The sequence below is a fragment of the Vicugna pacos genome, chromosome 23 (genome assembly GCF_048564905.1).
Source record: "Vicugna pacos chromosome 23, VicPac4, whole genome shotgun sequence".
NCBI lineage: Eukaryota > Metazoa > Chordata > Mammalia > Artiodactyla > Camelidae > Vicugna > Vicugna pacos.
Window position 1 is genome coordinate 31715049 of NC_133009.1, and position 18496 is coordinate 31733544.

Sequence of the window (18496 nt, forward strand, 5' to 3'; positions counted from 1 at the left end):
AGTAGAGTGCTGAAATTCCGGCCATATTCTGACTTCTTGCCCTCTAAAATAATATCAGATTTCAAGCCTCAGCCTTTCAATTTACCCCCCAGGAAGCAAACTAATAAGGCTAGGGGCAAAATGACATCCTCACAAACAAAAATGGTTTGGCAAAAACTGGCACTTAGTTCTCATGTCATGAGAACTTTTTTTGCATTATGTCTGAATAGTAACATCATAGGGTCCATGGGAAAGGAAGCACTGATGAAGGAAGTTAAAGCCAACATAGATAAATGGAAAGACATTCCATGCTTATGGATTGGAAGAAAATTGTTAAAATGTCTATACTACTCAAAACTATCTATAGAACCAATGCAATCCCAATTAAAATCTTAACGGTATTCTTTACAGAAACAGAAAAATAACACTGATATTCATATGGAACTAAAGAAGACTCCGAACAGCCAAAGCAATCCTGACCAAGAAGAACAAAGCTGCGGACATCACATTCTCTATTTAAAAATTAACTACAAAGGTATAATAATCAGAACAGCATAATATGGGTCTAAACAAGCATATGGATCAATGGAATAGAACAGAGAGACCAAAAGAAATCTATTTACAGTTAAATGATTTTTGACAAGAGTGCCAAGAACACAAACTGGGGAGAGGACAGTCTCCTCAATACACGGTGTTGGGAAAAACTGGATAACCACTTGCAGAAGAACGAAACTGAACCCTTTTCTCACACCAAATAGAGTCATGTCAACAGGAATTAAAGACTTAAATTTAAGATCTGAAACCATAAAGCTCCTATAAGAAAACAGAGGGGTAAAGCTTACTGATACCTGTCTGGACAATGACTTTTTAGATATGATACCAAAAAAAAAGTAACAAGAGAAAAAAATAAACCCAATTGCATCTAGCCAAGAAGCTTCTGTACAGCAAAGAAAAAAATCTACAGAGTGAAATGATAACCTAGGGAACAGGAGAGAATATTTGCCAACAATATATCTGATAAGGTGTCAATACCCAAAATATATAAGGGAGGCATACAATTCAACAGGAAAAAAAACAGCCTAATTTTAAAATGGGAAAACTCAAAATGGATTAAAGATCTAAATGTAAGACAGGATACTGTAAATTTCCTAAGGGGAAAAGTAGAATAAATCGCAGGAATATATATATATTTTTGGATCTATCTCCGACAGTAATAGAAATAAAAGCAAAAATAAACAGGACCTAATTAAACTAAAAGGTTTTTTGCACAGTAAAGAAAACCATTAACAAAATGAAAAGACAATCCACAGAATGAGAGAAAATATTTGCAAACAATGTGACCAATAAGGAATTAATTTCCAAAATATATAAACAGCTCATACAGCTCAATATCAAACAAACAACCCAATAAAAAAAAATAAGTTGTAATTAGCAGCAACATGGACAGACCTAAAGATCATGCTAAGTGACGTAAGTCAGAGAAAGATGAATAGCGTATGATATCACACATATGTGGAATCTAAGAAAAAGATACAAAGAAACTTATCTGCAAAACAGAAATAGACTCACAGACATAGAAAACAAATATATGGTGATCAAAGGGGAAAGGGACAGAGGAGGATAAATTAGAAGTTTGGGATTAACGGATACACACTACTATATAAAGATAAATGAATAACAAGGAATTAATTTATAGCACAGGGAACTATATTCAATATCTTGTAATAACCTATAATAGAAAAGAGTGAAAAAAGGATAGATATGTATCTATAACTGAATCACTTTGCTATACACTTGAAACTCATACAACATTGTAAAGCAACTATACTTCAATAAAAAGTTGTTTTGGAAAAAAATAAAATGAGAAAAGGACTTGAACATACAGTTCTTAAAAGAATACACAGAAATGGTCAATAGGTATATGAAAAATATCCAATTTTACTAATCATGAGGAAAATGTAAATTAAAACCACAATGAGTTATTACCTCACACCTATCAGAATTACGATCATCAAAAAGACAAGAAAAACCAAGTTTGGAGAGGGTGTGGAGCAAAAAGGACTCAAATCGGCTGAGCCATTGTGGAAAACAGCATGAGTGTCCCTTAAAAAATTAAAAACACAACTACCGCGTCATCCAGCAATCTTACATCTGGGCATATAACCAAAGGAAACCTAATCAAGTACTACAAAGAGATATCTGCACGCCAATGTTCATCATTGACAATATCCAAGATACGGAAACAACGTAAATGCCCATTAATAGATGAATGGATAAAGAAAATGCAATATATACATATAATGGAATATTATTCAGTCTTTAGAAAAGAAAAGGGAATCTTGCTATTTGATACCTCGTGGATTAACTAAGAGAAATAATACTAAATGAAATAAGCCACATGCAGAAAGGCAAGTTCTATATGACTTCAGTTATATGTGAACCCTCAAACAGTTAAATTCATAGAAACAGAAAGTTCAGAGGTGGTTATCAGGGACTTGGGGGAGGTGCAACTTGAGAGAAGTTGGTCAAGGGGTACAAAGTCTCAGTTATGCAGGATGAGTAAGTTCTGGAAAACTGATGTACAGCAATATTAATACAGTTGACAGTACTCTTGAGTACCTGAAATTTGCTAAGAGGGTAGATCTTGGGTGTTTCCATCAAAACGAAAAAGGAGAAGAAAGGGGAGAAGTGGAGAAAGTGGGAGGGGGAGGGGAGGGGAGGAGGAGCAGGGGAAAGAAAAACGGTAAAGGTGTGAAGTAATGGATATGTTGATTAGCTTGGCTGTGGTAATTATTTCACAATATATACAGATATGTCATCAGGTTGCAAACATTATATATATACAATTTTGATTGTCAATTATCCCTCAGTTAAAGCTGGGAGAAATTAACAGGCTAATGGAGAATTTTACTTAAATGTGTATCTTGGGACATAGGAGAAAACACTTTCTTCTCATATGATCACATAACAGAACTGTTTCAAGGAATATTCTTCCTGGAGATGTTTATAGCCTTCACAGTTCAAGCAATGTCAGGTGGAGACCAGGTGGGGTTAGTTCTCTGGTGCTGAGTCGGGGTGAGAGTAGTTCATTCATGGCGTTCTTGCTTTAGGTGACAGGAGAAAATATTAACAAAGAATTTTCTTCTTTCTACTTTTTTTTTGAACTTTATTCTCCATGTAACAAAAAAGATGCTTGTTTTGAAACTCTAATGAACAAAACTGAACTAACCATATTTTTGGGGGGGAAAAAGGCTGCAGTAGTTATCTAGGTAAATATTTAGGTACTAATCCTGGATGGAAGATCTGAATGAAGGCTTGCAGCAACATCCACCGGCCTAGAGATGACTGTAATAAGTGAAATAAGTCAGAGAGAAAGGTAAATATCATGTATGACTTACACGTGGTATCTAAAAGAATGATACAAAGGAACTTACTGGTTACAAAACAGAAATAGACTCACAGACAGAAAACTTATGGTTACCAAAAGGGAAAGGGACAGAGGAGGGGTAAATTAAGACTATGAGAGATACAAACTACTATACATAAAGTAGATAAACAAGGATTTATTGTATAGCACAGGGAACTATATTAAATACCTTATAATAACCTATCATGGAAAAGAATCCAAAAAAATGCATTTATATGAATCAGTCTGCTGTACATCTGAAACTATTACAACATTGTAAACCAACTATACATCAATTTAAAAAAAAGATTTGGATAAAGGCCACTTGGATAAAGGTCAAAATACTTTTAAAATTTTCCCTTTTAAAAAAAATTATATTTTCCTCTAAGTAGTAATTGCAGTAAGTGATGAGCTTGAATCAAACAAAAAGGATACTAAATCATCTCATAACTAATTTAAGAATCACTTGTATTTTACTTTTACTTAATAAGTTGTCCATATTTCTCAAAGCGAGTTCTACATGATGATCGTAAGATGGTCGGCAAACGACATACTCCACGGTCAATTAGGATTCAGGAAAAAACACATAACAACCCTCCTGCATAGACAGAATGTAATTCACACATTCTGTGTGAATTCCTGACAATAAAGTTACTACAGCTGTACAAATTATGAGGTTTTCTTTCTTTCACATAAAAGCCTAGGTGAATCTTTTTGTTCATCAAGCTGTACAAAATTAATTCATTCAACACAATTTATTTTGAGTCTATAATGTGAAAGCTTAGTGACACAATTAATGATTAAAAAAAACTTAATGATTCTGTGTATCTCTTATGCACATTTAGAAGAAAAGCTATCTATAGTTAAAACACATGAAAATCCTATTTGCTCCTTTATATTTAAGCATTGCTTTTATATCTTATCGTATAAAGTATTTTCTTTATCCAAATAAATTTGTAAGTCATATGTTTTTCAAAGAAAGCCACTAGCAGTGGGAATTATTAGGATTCCATAGTTTAAACTCTCACATTTTTGTAACTATTACTTTTGTTTTCAGGATAGTAGGCTTTTGATGTAATCAGACATCAAAAATATTTTGATGGATACTGGAAAAAAATATTTTCAAGTATTACTAATTGACAAAATAAATTTTACTAGAAGGAAACCAATTAACCAAAACACTTTTTTTACTCTTTAAAAGTCATTACTGATTTTTTCTCCCAACAAGAACACTTCTTTTGAAATTAATTTTTGATTGAGTGATTCAAATCAAAATATTAAACACTCTGGTGGACACAGAAGCAATGATACTGTATACTAACATTTTTTGAATTTAAATATGGAATAAAAATAAGATAATAAATTAAAGTTTCCAATGGTGCCTTTCACTTAATTTAAATAAGATTTTGGCAATGGTAAATAAATGCCAGTGAATTACCCAAACTATACTTTAATATATAATGTTAGCCATGTTTAAGTATTAGTTTAATGCCCTGTAAGTTCTTAATGACTGTTCAAAAATCAGAATTTGAGTGCTGTCATCAACGTGACACAGTACAAAGAATAGAAAAACTGAGTCTAAGGGTGACTGACATGGCATAGATCAAGTGCCATCTCATTATGGAAAAAGAGTATCAAATCACTCAAACAAATCCCAAATTTCTGAATTAAAAAAATAACTGACACATTTCAAGACAAATATTGAAAATAGCTACTGATTTCTGCTGGCCACAGAACTTGTGAAACCCATCTGCATTCCTCTGAAGGTGTTCTCAGAATTCTACTCCACAGCAAACCAGGGGCACTCAACACAGGCTTCTCTCCTTTCTCAGCCTGGCTGGGCTGGATCTGTTTTGCAGCATCAAATGAGCGTCTACTTTTAAATATGCTTTAACCTATGCATATTGCAAAGTAAGCTGAATTGGAGTAAGGCTTCCTGGCTAAATGTTCAATATCACAAATAACTCAGAAATCTGGTTCCACTGGAAAATACACTGTGCACTAAATGATGCAATTTTCACATTTCTGTTGAATTGAAATTTAACAGCTTAATTTTCAGGAAGAACCAAGTAAATTGATTTATTAAGTGTTAAGTTATATAGAATTGATAACACAGTAAAAATCACGATCCTCATTCCTAAGGGACTCCCATCTGCATAAAATTCAAGGAAGCTGCAACCCCCTCCCACTGTACGCAGAAACATAGTTTATCAAGACAGTAATGATGGAATAAGGCCATTCTTGGAGGTCCAGGTTTATGAAACCTTCCTACCTCATGCTCTTTAAACATGCTATTTCCTCTACTGGGCACATTTTTCTCATCTCTCAACATTCTAAAACTCCCTACATATGCCAGTTTTCACTTAACGTTTCAGGTTGGTCACCACTGATTCCAGAAAGCTAGGAGGTTCACAGAGCACCAGGCACTCCCCGACACAGCAGTTACTGCTTTACATGCTAACTTCCTGCTTCCTGCTGGGAGTCCCATCACTGCGTCCTGGACACTAGGCTGTAAGCCCTAGAAATGCTGGAGCCTTCAGTGTAATGCTTATGGTGTATCAACAACACTTAATTTCATGCCCACTGAATGAATGCATGAATGATCAAAGTGAATAGGCTAGAAAGTCTGAAGCAACAGAAGTACAATACTGAGTGACACTGAGATCTGTCTACTGCTATTAGCTAATTTAAGAGCTAAGATTTTTTATAAGGCTTATAAAGTATTTTTTTAACTTCGTATAATTGCCATACTTTGAAAAGGTTCATTAACTTTTGCACACAAAGAGACATGGGATTACTCATATTTTATAAAGTAAGAAAAATTCACCTATTAAAGAGTAAGAGGTGCCACTATACTCACTTATGATCATGAAAATTTATGTCATTTCCTTCCAAAAAGTCAAGTGTTTTACAAAAAGTGACTCAATTTTTTTTCAAAAATAGGCTAGGAGGACTGCAAATCTACTTAAATGAAGATATATAGATGTGTATATGTGCACATATGTGTGTGTATCCTATAGATATATAGGTAGAACACATGTATATATTCTGTACGAATATTATTTTAAATTATACCAAAGTACAGCTAATGTTGAAAAACTGATCCTGAGTGACTGAAGAATTGATATAGACAATTTTACCTCTGTATCCAGTACAGTGGCCATTGCCCTAATATAATTTTATGATAAAGCTCCCTCTGAAGAATTATTAAAGTGTAGAAATATACTGATTCCTGGGGCTATCCACCCCTCTCCATATTGCTAATCAGCTTCATTTTAATTTTAACCACTAAAGACCCTGAATAAACAAAACAATATTGAGAAAAAAGAGCAAAGCTGGAGGTATCATGCTCCCTGACTTCAGACTATAGTACAAAGCTACAGTAATCAAAACAGTATAGTATTACAAAAAGAGACATGTAGATCAACGAAACACAGAGTCTGGAAACAAACTCATTCACATGTGGTCAATTAATCTATGACAAACTAGGCAAAAATATACAGTTGGGGAAAACATTCTCTTCAATAACTTGTGTTGAGAAAACTTCACAGCTACATGTAAAAAAAAAGTGAATAGAACATTTTCGCACACCATATGCAGAGATAAACTCAAAATGGATTAAAGGCCAACATGTAAAACCTAAAATCACAAAAAATACTAAAAGAAAACATAAGCAGTACACTCTCTGACAGTCTTAGTAATATTTTTTTTTTTTGGATCTGTCTCCTCAGGCAAGGGAAGCAAAAGCAAAAATAAACAAATGGGACCTAACTAAACTTAAATGCTTTTGCACAGCAAGAAAACCATCAACGACAACAACAACACAACCTGCTGAATGGGAGTAGCTATTTGCAAATGTTTTATCTCAGAAGGGGTTAATATTCAAAATATATACAAAGGTCATCCGACTCAATACATTAAAAAAAAATCCAATAGAAAACAAGCAGAAGAATTGAAGAGAGATTTTTTCCAAGGACTACACAAGGTACAAAGACACATGAAAAGATGCCCAACTTCACTAATCAGGAAAAAACAAATCAAAACCACAATGAGATATTACCTCACCCCTGTCAGAATCAAAAAGACAAGATGTAATAAATGTTGGCAAGGATGTGAAGAAGAGAGAACTCTAGTACACTGTTGGTGGGAATGTAAATTGGTGCAGTCATTACAGAAAATAGTATAGTGGTTCCTGAAAAAAACTAAAAATAGAACTACCACATGATCCAGCAATTCTACTCCTGGGAATTTACCTAAAGAAAACAAAACCACTAATTTGAAAAGATATATACACCCCACTGCTCAAGCAGCATTATTTACAATAGCCAAGATATGGAAGCAACCTAAGTGTCCATCAACCAACGAATGGTAAAGGAAATGTGGGTGTGTGTATAAATATACTTCATATTAATATATAATGTACATATATATATATAACATACACATAACATACATGTGGTATATATATGTATATATACACATATACATACAATGGAATACTACTCAACCATAAAAAAGTAAAATTTTACCATTTGCAACAACATGGATGGACTTGGAGGGTATTATGCTTAGTGAAGTTAGTCAGAGAAAGACAAATATTGTGTTTTCACTTTTATGTGGAATCTAAAAAGAAAATGAATGAACACAGCAAAACAGAAACAGTTTCATAGATACAGAGAACAGACAAGCAGGGAGACAGATGGGGCTGGGGCAAGACTGGACAAAGGGACTAGGAGGCACCAACTACTAGGAATAAATAAGATACAAAGATATAATGGTAGCACAGAGAATATAACTAATGTTTTATAGTAACTTTAAATTGAGTGTAATCTATGAAAATATCCAGTGACTATGTTGTATGTTTGAAACTATTGTTAACATTGTAAATCAACTATACTTCAATTTAAAAAAATCATAATTTGCTACTAATTTTCAGTTCTCTTTGTTGGTTTTCTCTTTTCAGTTTGCATATTTGTTTCTTACCTCATTCATATTATAAACTTTTTCTTTTTAACAAAGAAGGGATAAAAGGCCATATGAGTTGTTTTAAAAGAGCTCCTTGAACCTTAAAGGTAACAAGTGAGAGCTACCTCATCCAAAGGCACATGAGATGCAGTAAACACATTTTATATATATTGACATTGATAAGATAGACTTTAGAAATTACCTTTTAGAATATTTTAGATCTTCTGACACTTTTTTTTTTACATTTTAAACAATGGCAATTATCTGGCCATGGAAATAATTCCATTTTTTTTAAATCACAAAGTTAAAACGACAGTGAATAACACAGTCATTTTAAAGTCTCTTCCTCAATTCTGTCTCAATCACACAACTAACACACAGAAAAACACACACTTAACCCACTACCAGCAATAATAAAAAACATGATGATAAAGAATTAAATCTGATTTTGAGCAGATTTCAGACTCTAAACTAAAATAAATATCAAAAGAATTATCAGCAAATGTAGCAAAAAATATAAGTGTATGTAGCACTGTGTGACTAGGCTTCCCACGGTAATTACTCTTGGTGAGGATACACACACGTGCGCACATACATACATATGACTTCTTAATCTACAAAATAAAATCAACCAATTTATTTTAGCATACCTCATATGTTTACTCATTCTTAATATTCATTTGATTTCCTCAGACATTGAAAAGATAAGGGCCTACTCTAGCTGAACATTAGAAACTCCTTTTCATCATTACCTTACGTCAAGTAACCTGCTTTCCATCTTTGTTCCTCTACCTCAGTCATGACTTGCTGAGCTCAACTGGCTGTGGGACATTTAGCCTCAAATCAGACATTAAAAAGATATTCTTACACTCCTGTGGCACAGCTGACTATGTCCCTTGGTATTCACATGCTCTGATTCCACGTTTGTTCTGTTCAGGTATACACAGCAAACAAGAGATGATTTCAGTTTAACCCAGAGAGGCCTTAAGTTTGTTTTTTTACTGTTCAAAAAAAAAAAAAAAAGAGATTGATGAGGAGAATATCTGCAGAAAGTCTGCAATATCTGTAACACTTTCAGATTATAGATGTCCCCAATTCAAATGTACAGAATCCAATTTAAAATACTTGCTGGTAGAGCAGTTGAAGGTAACAAGCTTCCTACAATTTCTTGAAGGAAATCTGGATACAGAGCTTTTCCCCCTTACTTTTTCTACAGTAATATCACAAGCAACAGGTAAAATATTCCTAACCACTCAAAAGAGATTTCTACTATATAACATCAACTTGGAGTTTTATGGAAGGTAAAATTAAATTTTACAGTATTAAGATAATTCTAAAACTATAAAGGAACATAATATCCCATGCTCAAAGGCCTTCTGAAATAAAAGTGGACATAAAGACTGTATTAAAAAGACAAATTCTTTGAACATGATACCAGAAAGTAGGGCATTCTATTTCTCTAGGTCCTCAAGGCTAAAATTTAAACACAACTGGCTCTGTTAGAAGGCTCTAGAAATTATGTCTAAGAAAAAAAGGAACTAAACAGTGACCAAAAACAACAAAAACAAAAACAAAAAAACCTGCTTTCCTTCCAGGACAACCATTAATTATATAGAAAATTATTTTTAAAAGATCATTGCCTAATACCTCTATTCAGTAACAATCAAGTTAATTTAGTATCTAACATATGTCAGGGATTGTGCCAAACACTGGGGAGTCAGAGATGAACATGACACTCAAAAAATTTAAAAAGAATCAGAAAGAGACAAATTATAAATGCAATACAGATAATCTCTTGGAGAATGAAAAATATATGTATGTGTTTATGTGTGTGTGTGTGTATACACACACACAAAAATCCTTTTGAGGGGAAAAAATGGTTCTTTTCAGGCACTGAAATATGGTATGATTCAATTTCCTAGAGAACAGAAAGTACAAAAACAAGTTTTCAGAATTACATTGGAGTCAGATTGAGACAGGAAGGGGGCAGGGCACAGCCATTCAAGGACTGATATAGCAAGTAACATCAAAATGTTGGAAGACCCAACCCCCAGTAGGCCTTGAGGCTCCAGATGGTGGGAGATTTGACTTCTAGCAGATCTTGAGCTTCATTATATGCTCATTGTAATGTATTAACATGGTAAGTAACATGAACACAGGGGCCATGGCAGTCCCAAAGCTAACCACAAAAGGTCAAAGAGTGGGAAATGGCCAACTTCCTGGGAATCCCAGTTAGACTGGCCCTTCCACTTTTTAGCATATGGAGCCACTGAGCCCATAAAAACTGTCAACAAGGTGCCTAGAGATCGCTGCCCTCTCTGTTTCCCCCTCTTCGAAGATGGCCTGCACTCTGTCTATGGAGTGTGTACCTACTTTTACTCTAATCTGAGCACCCAACCCCCACACCTCATGGCCTTTGCCTTCTCTTTCGATGTATCTCTCTAAATAAATCTACCTTTACTCAACTGTGGCTCACTCTTGAAGTCTTTCCTGTCCAAAGCCAAGGACCCACACTTGGCGGGGCACATCCCAGGGGCTCAATGGAAGCCTGGGACATGGCCCTCCTCCTGCCCCACATCTGTTTTTTCTGCATCAAGATCATACAGTGTTTTTTTGTTAAACTTGGGTAAGGGTATTTTGTCTGTCTGGTTTTTATTCTTAAGGTAATGACAAGTCACTGAAGAGCATTTTAGCACAGCATGATGGCAAGATTTATCTAGAACCTCTGGCTCACTGTGGTGTGGGACTGAGATAAAAGTGAATCATGAAAAACCAGCTAGCAGGCACTTCCTTTATAGTAATACAGGGAACTGATCATGGTATCTTGGAAGAATGGAGAAAAGGTGGAGCACCAAAAACACAGGAGTAGAATTGGTAGGATTAATGATTTGGATTGACTGGATACAGAGAATGTGATGGAGGTTTTCAAGCTGATTCACAGGTTTCTAACAAATGTAACTGGAGGTAATTACTAATTAGTAAAGTTGGGGAAGATCATGAAGTGATAAAATCTAATTTTCTGCTTACTTTTATTCACAGCAAAGGTATTACAGATTCTTCCCAATCCATAAACATGAGAGAAGAGCCTGAACATAAACGTACTCACCAGGAACTGACAAAATAGCCTTCTTTTTTTTTCTATAGTTACAATTGTAAGGTATTCTCTTGATTTAAAAAATAGAAATCTTTAGGTAAAGTGGATATTAAGAAAGAGAGAAACAGAATAAAATGTCAAGATTTTCATCTTAGAAGCTGTGGTTAATCATTAACATACAATGAGAAGATACTAATGCTATCAAAGAAGAGTTTAGTAAATTTCAATTTTTACATGTCCTCGTACAGCCAAGCGATAATGCTGAGCATGAAGTGTGATATAGGTCCTGGAGTTGCAGGAGTGTTTCAGTTACACCTGCTTCTAAGCAGTTTTCAAAAGCATGGATGTGGATGACAATACCAGAAGGAGACCATAGCATTAGAACAAAGGAGAAACATGGAACTATCCAAAAAAAAAAAAAACTGAAAAAGTTGAGCAAATTAAGAGGAGCCCACTGAAGGAGAAACGCCCAAAAGTTTCAAAGAGGAAATGAATTAATGATGCCTCCGAATCCAAGGAAAGAGCATTCCCCAAAGAAGCACAGACAATTGCGTCACTGTGGTAGGTTGCTTGCAAATATGTTTGACATTATAGCCCTTTTGTCACCGGCAAAAGCAATTTACAACTCTCAGGAAATAAAAGTAGAGTCAGGGGAATAAAATTAAGTCTAACCTTTTTCTTTCCCTTTGCACCTAAGTCTAGTTTTACTGGCCCCCAGGAAGCTGTGTGCAAAATCCTCAGACCAGGGTTCCAGGTGCAAAACAGCTGCTCTGACATCTCAGCTCGGGGTGGGTGTAGACACTTCACCTGGTACTGGAGCACAAGCAGCGCAGCTGCGTCTGCCCAGGGGAACTCCGCCCCCTGCCTGCTAAGGAGATCCCCAGAAACTAGCCCTGCCCACGGCCTGGGGCTGGGAGTATGGGGGGAGGGTTGAGGAGGGTGGGTCCCAGCTCACACCTCTCCATTCTCTGATCAAAGAATAAAGCTGTCCTTTGCTTCTGAACCCAACCAGGTCTTGCTCTATTTGCTCAAACCAAAGGACACTGGGCAGGAGGACCCTTGTTGGGGCCCAAATAGAAAAGGGTGTAACACCTTTCTGCATCTATAGCTTTTTTCAATATAACTTCTGCAGCTCTTCCCATCTAGAGTGGGTTTTTCCCCCAACTCCCTGAACCTGAGCTAGGTCTGTGGCTTACTCTGACTAACAGAAGGAAAGGAAAACATCACTATGCAATTCTACTTCCAGCCGTCAAGGGGCCTTGCTTCCTTCATTCCTTCTCTACTGCTTTCACAATGGAAACAATGTGATAGCCTGGACTGGAACAAATGCATGCAAACGTATGCTGGAGTTGACTGTTCACAAGAACTGCCACCTGGGTGACATGGAAATGTTTCACAAATAACATAATAAATGTTGCTTTACAATTTGGTAAATAATACAATCATGCATTTCATCGAGCTTGAGCAAGATGAGAAAGAAAACTGACCATTTAAATCTCGATTTTTATCATTTTTATATTAATAATTGTTTTATAATGGTGGTATAATCAGAAGTCAGAGAGAAATCATTTGGAAAGGAAATGGAGGTTGGGGAAACGGATATGGGACAGAACCAGGGGCCCTGAAAAATTCTTTAGAGAACAAACGTCGATCACTGGAGATCGGGGAAGAATTTCTCAACAATACTGAGTGTTCCCCAAGCCATTTGCTGTGACTCTAGAACTGCCCCTATTAATGGGATGAAAATGACAAATATGGTTTTATTTCGCTGAATAATGAAAATGTAAGGCAAGATGAAAAGAAGACGTATTAGTCTGAGACAGTGAAAGTCAAATACTGCATGATCTCACTTACATGCTTATACGTGTAATCTAAAAAAAACAAACAAACTTAACAAAACAGAAGCAGAGTTATAGGCCCAGAGAAAAACAGGTGGTTGCCAGAAGGGAGTGGGTAAGGGAAAAGGAAAAACTAGGTGAGGGAAAATGGCCAGCAGACACTTGAAAAGATGCTCAGTATCATTAATTATGAGAGAAATGCCAATCAAAATTACAATGAGGTATCACCTCACACCAGTCAGCACTGGCTATCATCAAAAGGCCTTACAAATAATAAATGCTGGACAGGGTGTGGAGAAAAGGGAACCCTCTTACACTGTTGGGAATGTAATTTGGTGCAGCCATTATGGAGAACAGTATGGAGAATTCTTAAAAATCTTGAACAGACTTAACATATGATTCAATAATCCCATTCTTGAGCATCTATCTGGAGAAAACTCTAATCGAAAAGACATGTGTATCACAATGCTCACAGCAGCACTACTCACGATAGCCAAGACATGGAAGCAAACTAAACGTCTATCAACAGATGACTAGATAAAGAAGAAGTGGTATATAGATATACATACATACATGTATATGTGTGTGTGTGTATGTAAGTGGTATATAGATATATATACATACATGTATATGTGTGGTATATAGATATATACATACATGTATGTGTGTGTATATATGTGTGTGTGTGTACACACACACACATATATACACACGGATGCGCGCGTGCACACACATAATGGAATACTTCTCAGCCATAAAAAAGAATGGAATAGATTAATCCATTTGAAGCAACATGGATGGACCTAGAGATTATCATACTAAGTGAAGTAAATCAGAAAGAAGACAAATATCATCTGGTATCACCTATATGTGGGATGTAAAAAAAATGACACAAATGAACTTAGTCACAAAACAGAAACAGACTCACAGACACAGAAAACTAACTTACAGTCACCAAAGATATGAAAGGGAGGGAGGGATAAATCAGTAATTTAAGATTAGCAGATTCAAACTACTATATACAAAACAGATAAACAACAAAGTTCAACTATACAACACACAGAACTATGTTCAATAGACTGTAAGAACCTAGAATGGAAAAGAATATGGAAAAAAATATATACACACACACACACAACCAAATCACTATGCTATACAGCAGAAATTAACACAACATTGGAAATCAACTATACTTCAATTTTAAAAAAAGAAATAAGTGAGGGAGATTAAAGGTACAAACTTGCAGCTGCAAAATAAGTGAGATATATATGAAATGCACAGTGTGGGGAATATAGTCAATAACTATATAGTATCTTTGTATGGTGGTATATCATAATGAATTACCATGGTGATCAGTCTGAAATGTATAGAAATATTCCACCATGATGTTCTGTAACAGGAACTAACATAATGTTGTAGGTCAATTATACTTCTAAAACAAATAGACAAATTCATAGAAGAGAGATCAGATCTGTGGTCACCAGAAGTCGGAGGCAGGGGTAGGGGGAATTGAATGAAGGCAGTCAAAATGTACCAACTTTCAGTTATGAGATAAGTAAGTACTAGGGACGCAATGTACAACGTGATACATATAATTAGTGCTGTTGTGTTGTATATGAATGTTGAGGGTAAATCCTGAGAGTTCTCATCACAAGGAAATACTTTTTTTTTGTATTTCTTTAAGTTTATATCTATAGGAGATGAAGGATCGTCACTAAACTTACTGTGACAATCACTTCATGATGCATGAAAATCATTATGCTGTTTGCTATAAAACTTACAGAGTCCTGTCTGTCAATTAAATAAATCTCAATGAAATTGGAAAGAAAAAAAAGAAAATGTCATCTGCAAAGACAAGATGGAAAGAGGACTCATTAACAAAGAACAGATTCAAAAGGGAGAACAGCGTACAGGAAGGACACGAATTAAGACAAACAGGAATATTTCTATAGTTAACAATAACTGAAAAAATAACGGTCCAGAACACAGTAAATGGCTCCCAGCATCAATCAAGTAACAAATACCTGTGAAAATACTCTAAATCTGGTATTTACATAATTCCTTTAACAAGATGAGGAAACTGGGGCTCAGTAATGTCATTTATCTCTCCAAAGTTTACACAACCAAGAAAAAATCAGAATTGCATCCCATAAAGTTGTTTTACTCAAAATTCATTGGCAAGTTTGGAATCCTACCTCCATTTCCATCCAAGAGTCACAACAGCATCAATGCATGCTTGTCCTTCCAAAAGGTTTACTAAAACTGAGAAGCTATAAAACTAAGTTCACCAATCAATATTCCTTCTCCAAGCAATTTTTGTCTTTTATAAAAAACATTTTTCGGTACCTCTCCATACTTTGAACAAGCAGTAGAAACTAATGAAAAGTATACTGAAGTTTATGTGTCCGTAATAGTAGTGATATTCATGCTCAATGCTCAAGGGTAAGATGGATATTAACATTAATCTCTAACTCAATTTGAAACTGCATTTCTTTGGTTGACTAGAGTTTCAACTCACAAAACCCTTAGTCTATTAATCAGTAATTATTCAAAACTATACATATTAAAAATACCTTTGTTTTCCTCTTCTTCATTACAAATTTCAGGTCTCACTGTCTTAAGCAAAGAGAACTACAGCACAGCAGGAGACTATCACCCTGATTAGATGTGAGGTGACACTTCTGATTAGGGAAGAGGTGATACTGATGTTCTCCCTCTATTTGCACTTGACTCAGAAAACCTCAAGGGAGAAAAAAGACAACTGTGATTCAGGAAAGGGTTCAGACTGATTGAATTGTCAGAATAGGTCTGTTCAACACATCCTCCAGAGACGTAAGTCATGTCATGAACCTGATTCATAGTTAACAAAGGGTATCCATTGTGCACCTCTAACTTTCAAGCTCAGTGGTTGTTTAGCTTAATAATGAGTCTCCGATTTGCTAAAAGACTCAAATGAGGGTGTATGTTCAGCAGTATGATGTATCATCCAACCTCAAATGTACTGACTAAGGAAAAATGGGTGGAGAATTTGTGAATCTTGTCCTAATGGGGAAATAGAATGAAACTGATCTACAGTGGAAAATATTTTGGGCCACAGGTAATGCAAATAAATATTAAATGATTAAACAAAAAATATTCAAAGAGAAACTGAAGTGTATATATTATGAAGTCTTCTTCACTCATTCTAATCATTAGATTCTTCCGTATATAAATCTTATTAAGTTAATATATAATGTAGATTTTTTTTTTAAAAAGCTGGGGTTTTAGAAATTTCAGAAAGAACTCTTCTATATGAATGTTCCCACAGTAGATGATGCTTCTCAAAATCATTCATATTTTTTAATTGTTTCATTATATATTTAATGCCTGGTACTTTCATATAATTCTTTTGTTGCCATTTAGCAAAATTTTGTCTCAGATATTCCTTCAATCTCATTGATACACATAAATAATTGATAACAGATTACAGGTAGATTTTTTTTTTTAGCTTTAGGTATTTTTGGAAAGTATTAGTGGATGTTTCAGGGTAAACAACACAATGCATGTGTATTTTACACCTCCATCTATAAGATACATAATGCCTAATACCTCTGAGAATGATTTCATTAAAGAAGCCCATTTAATTAATTCCATTTGCTTAGCCAATTTTCTTCAAATTATTTAATCATGAAATAGTATATCTCTGCCCCCTCCTCCCTGCCATGAGTTACCAATTAACATATTTCTGAAGGGTACTGGTCAGGATATGATTGTGGGAAAAGCTAAAATATTATCACTCCTAGAAATAATAGCTTTATTGTGCAGAGTACTTCCAAATGCAGTCAACAGAAAAGGAGTTTATCATTACTAAGGTCCTACTGTGTTTCAGATGCTGTGATAGGCACATTTTATGCTACAGGAGAATGATCCTTTAAAAAATTCAATTTTGGCTTGAAGATACAGCAAGCAGAAAAGGGTACTGCTGCAATATCTGTTAACAAGAAGAAATCTGGAAAAACTAAAAACAAATTTTCTTAAACTCAGAAAGATGAAGTCGCAGGGAGAACAACTGACCCCAAACATGTAGTGAGGCATTCACCTGCAAGCAGAAACAGGACATGGGCATTTACTTACCTGGAAAATAAACCTATCGTGGAATTTCAGAAGAGCCGGTAAGAACTGCCAAAGGCCCATGATGGGCTGGCATAAGAGAGTTGAGCATCAGAGGATACAGGAGGAAGTTTCACACTCTCTGGCAGGATTTTCCTACAAGAACTCCACTAGGTGCTCACACAAAAATTGACAGAGATTTCTAAAAATGCTTTCTCAGTCCTGGCTGGAGGAGAGGACCAGCAGGCACTGCCCAAATCCTCCCAGACGCATGTGTGTGATTCCCTCGGTGGAACCAAAGCCTTAATCCAAATAGGGGAGGACAATGAAGCTGTGCCTTGAGAGCTCCAGTAGAAACTCACTGTATCTGGTTTTCAGTCAATCCATCCATCCATCCATCCATCAATCAATCACTGTTCTCCGAGAGGAGCAGAATCCCTACCTGTGAGCGAAGAACCAGGGTTGGCATTCTACCTGGAGGAGAGGCAAAACACCGGGAGGGCCACGTCCCAGAGATCCAGGCTCCTAGTGCTGGCTGAAGACTGAGGTTTTATCCTATCAGAGACATCCCACCTTTTCCCACCACCACACTAAGAAGCATCAGGGAAGGTACCAGTGGAATCACTGGGAGGGATGCAAAAGACATACTCCCCCAGGAAGCACTGCAGCAAAGGGAAGACCAAAAGCCCAGTGGGGAGACTCAAAGCCAACAGGAATTAAATTCTCAGACAAGCTCCTGAAAACTTAGCCCATCCTGTAAATCCAAGGTGTAACTAGGGGAATCTGCAGCTTCTTAGACTCTCAGAGTAGCCCGAGCTATAACACACTTCTAACCCAGAAAAACCTCTGGCTAGATTAACACAAATCCTTACATAAAAGGCCTTGCAAGGAAGATCATCAGTGAACTTGCAGACTGGTCCACAGCAATGCGAACAAACTGAAATGCAAACAGAAAAAGAAAACACACATACACACACAGAGAAACACCATTATTTATGTGGTACCCTTCCCAACTCGACTTTAATACTGAAGAAACTATCAGAAAAACCTAGAACCTGAAGTATTCTCAAAGAATATTTAGACGCTTCCAAGATCCCAAAAGTCATGAAAAACACACACGTGAAC